The sequence below is a fragment of the Postia placenta genome (genome assembly GCF_002117355.1).
Source record: "Postia placenta MAD-698-R-SB12 unplaced genomic scaffold POSPLAscaffold_15, whole genome shotgun sequence".
NCBI classification, from domain to species: domain Eukaryota; kingdom Fungi; phylum Basidiomycota; class Agaricomycetes; order Polyporales; family Adustoporiaceae; genus Rhodonia; species Rhodonia placenta.
In genome coordinates, this window is record NW_020169846.1 from 191,792 (window position 1) to 195,562 (window position 3,771).

The following is a 3,771-nucleotide window of genomic DNA, read 5'->3' on the forward strand; positions in this document are numbered from 1 at the left end:
CTCGTCGCCCTCAACCTCGATCGCAGGCGGCTCCTCCGGCTCCCGGCCCGGGATATCACTACGCGTGTACTTGCTAAGCAAGGAGACATGGAACACCAGGTGCACCGGCACCGACTTCGGCAGGACTAATTCGTAGTCCAAGTCTCTGAGCTTTCGCCGCACGGCATATGGTCCGAGGCACTTGGGACTGAGCTTCTTGCTCGGCTGTTTCAGCTTAAGGTTCCAGGCATCAAGCCAGACCTTGTCCCCTGGCACGAAGACCAGTGCCTCCTGCACGTACTTATTGTAGTACACCTTCATGCGCTCAGCTGACAGCTCGAGCGCAGAGCACGTGTCGTCCCTGATCTCCTTCAGGGTCTTGAGCCGATCGGCAGCAGCGGGCATTGCGGACATTGGATTGATCCAAACCTGGATCTCAGGATGGTACCCCTGATGCAGGAAGAAGGGGGAGTGCCCGGTCGCAGAGTGAACTCGGTTGTTCAGTGCGAATTCCGTGAGTGGCAACTGCCTTGCCCAATCATCCTGCCTGTGGCTTGTGAAAGCATGCAGGTACTGCTCGATTTCCTGATTCCAGCGCTCAGTCTGGCCGTCTGTCTGGGGGTAGAACACTGTGGACAGTGCCGGCTCGATCCCTAGTCCCTTGTACAACGCGTGGAGATATTTCGAAGCAAACTGGGGACCTCGGTCTGATATGACCTTGGCCAGGGCCCCATGATGCTTGAACACATCACAGATGTACAAGTCTGCCGCACCTTCTGCCGTCAGGGTCTCATGACAGGCCAAGAAGTGGACCTGCTTGGTAAAGCGGTCGGCAGTGACCAGGATCAAGTCGAACCCATCAGACTTCGGCAAGCTGACAATCATATCAGTCGTGATGATCTGCCACGGGCGTTCGGGGATCTCGTTTGGCTTCAGTGGGCCCTGGGGCTTGGCTGGGAATGTCTTGGTACGGTTGCACACGTCACAGGTGCTTACGTACTCATTGACAAACTTGGACATTCCAGGCCACCAGTAATTCCGTGATACGCGCTCCAGAGTTTTGGCACGACCGCCATGACCGGCGATCGGCGAGTCATGGTGGATCTTGACTATATCCCGCCGGAGCTCCGCATTCTTTGGGACGTACACACACCCGCGGAACAGCAGGAGCCCTTGTTTGGCATTCCACTCCTCAAAACCCCTTTGCAGCTGGGGCGGCCTGAGGTCCTGCACCTTTTCAAGCACCTCGGCCACCTCCCGATCCTTCTCCGAACATTCCCTGATGCGCTTCAGAAGCGACTGATCGGCCGTCACCGAGGCATGACCGCACCTAGCGGAGGCGATGCGGAAGTGCTCCGGCTTGAGAACCACCTGATCGGTGTTATCGTCCTTATCGCCGATTTGATGGTCTGATCGGCGGGAGAGGGCATCAGCCTTTCCATTCGACGTTCCGGCCTTGTGTATGATGCGGAAGTCGAAGCGAGCCAGGAACAGCGACCAGCGTGCCTGTCGGCGCGTGAGGTGCTGTGACGTACGCCAGTACTCGAGATTCTTATGATCGGTTACGATCTCAAACTGATTGGGTAACCCTTCGAGATAGTGGCGCCAATCGTCTAGCGCCTCAATGATCGCAAGCATCTCCTTATCGTAGATCTCGTAGTTCTGCTGGGCCGGGTCCACAGTGTGAGACCGGAAGGCAATGGGATGCCATTTGCCGTCATTCTGCTTCTGCATCAACACGCCGCCAGTGGCATAGCCCGAGGCGTCAACCTCAATACGCGTCTCCTGATTAGGGTCATACAATGCCAAGACTGGAGTCGTCGCGAAGAGCTGCTTGAGCTCATTGAAGGCATGCTGCTCCTCTTCGCCCCAATGCCATGGGTCATTCCCTGTGAGCCGGTCGAGTGGTCGCGAGATCTTAGCGAAGTCTTTAATGAAGCGGCGGTAGAAGTTGGAGAACCCCCGGAACTTCTGAACATCTTTCTTGTTCCGGGGTACCAGCTGCTCATTGATTCCTTTCAGCTTCGCGGGATCCATCGCTACCTCATCGCCACTGAACACATAGCCGACGTAGTCGACCTTGGGAACATCCCATTTGCACTTCTCAGGCTTCAGGAATAGGTCGTTATCCTGAAGGCGACGAAGAACCTCGTGCGTGACCTTCTCGTGCTCCTCCTTGTTGGTAGAGAAGATGAGGATGTCATCCAAGTACACGAGGATCTTGCCACCAACAATGAGGTCATGGAAGATCTCGTTCATCATTGCCTGGAAGGTTGCGGGGGAGTTGGTGAGGCCAAAGAACATCACCAGGGGTTCGTACAGCCCCCGGTTAGTTATGAAGGCGGCTTTCCATTCGTCACCAGCTTTGATCCGAACATTGTTATAGCCCCACCTAACATCGAACTTGGTGAAGAGTGTGGCTCCGCGCAGTTTATCTACCATCTCGGTGATCAGCGGCAGGGGATAGCGATTTTTGACGGTGATTGCGTTTAACCGGCGGTAGTCCTGCACGGGTTGAAGAGTCCCTTCTTTCTTTTTGATGAAGAAGAAAGGGGACGAGATGGGCGATTTCGACTCCCGTATGTAGCCCTTCGCTAGTTGCTCCTCGAGGAACTTGTCAAGCTCCTCCTGCTCGTTGTTCGACAGAGGGTACACCTTCAAGTGGAACATCGAGTAGCCGGGTACGAGTTTGATCGCGTGATTATAAGGCTTCCTTTCGGGTAACTGTTCTGATGCTTCCTTGGAGAAGACATTCAGGAACTCGTGGTACTGTTTAGGTACCGACTCCTCGGCGGTCTTAACGACCTTCTTTTTGATCTCCTCCTCAGCGAACAGCTGGGAGTACGTATGTCCTGCTGCAATGAACAGCTGAGGAGCACCAGGAAGCGTGATACCTTGCTCCCAGGCTTCGATCAAATCGGCCTCATCCCACTCTACCTCCACCGGATCTTCTTCGGGTTCGAAGTCCGGGAGTACCTTACTCCGGCAAGCACCTATAACCGACCGTTTGGACTTCGGTGAATGCCTGCGCACTGTGGGCCTGACCTCTGTATCACGCGCAGTCGCTGCTTGCTCCATTCGGCCAGTCTTTCCAGCACTGCACGTTTCAGGACATCGTGATAATTTGAGGGAGCCTGACTCCCAATTGATTTCAGGGTTATGCTCACGCAGCCAATCCAACCCAATGATCACATCTTCTGGACCGATGTCCGTGACCGTAAACACCGTCTTCTCGATGTGTTCTCCTATTTGCATCTGTAGCACAGCTACTTCCGAGATACTTCCGTCTTTATTGAGGGTGCCGTCGATATTGTACAGTGGAATCGGCTCTTTCAATTTCCGCATTTGCACCTTATTCTCTTCAATGAATCGCTTGTTGATAAACTTCGTGGTGGCCCCGCTGTCCACCATAGCGATTATGTCCTTGTGCCGTCTTTTCCCTTGGAGTCGAACTGGGATGTGAAAGTGCTGGGACCCCTGGTCCAACTCATACACTATTGCAGTCGACAATACATCATATTTATTACAGGATATACGCGGCCCGACGCGTGCGGCACGAAGCGCGGACCAGATCAAAAACCCTCCTCCTTCATCGCCCGATAGTGCTCGAGCTCCTCGCGCATCGACTTCACCTGTGCCATTAAGTCCGCCAGCTCCGATTGCTCAGACTTCGCTGAAGCGGCACTTATACTTGCCGAGGGTGATGTCGTGACAGGGGCGCTTGTCGCAGCCTGGGTGGATCCCGAGGCAACCATAGCCCGCGTGTTGGCGCGTTTTGTGTAAGGCTTGTCC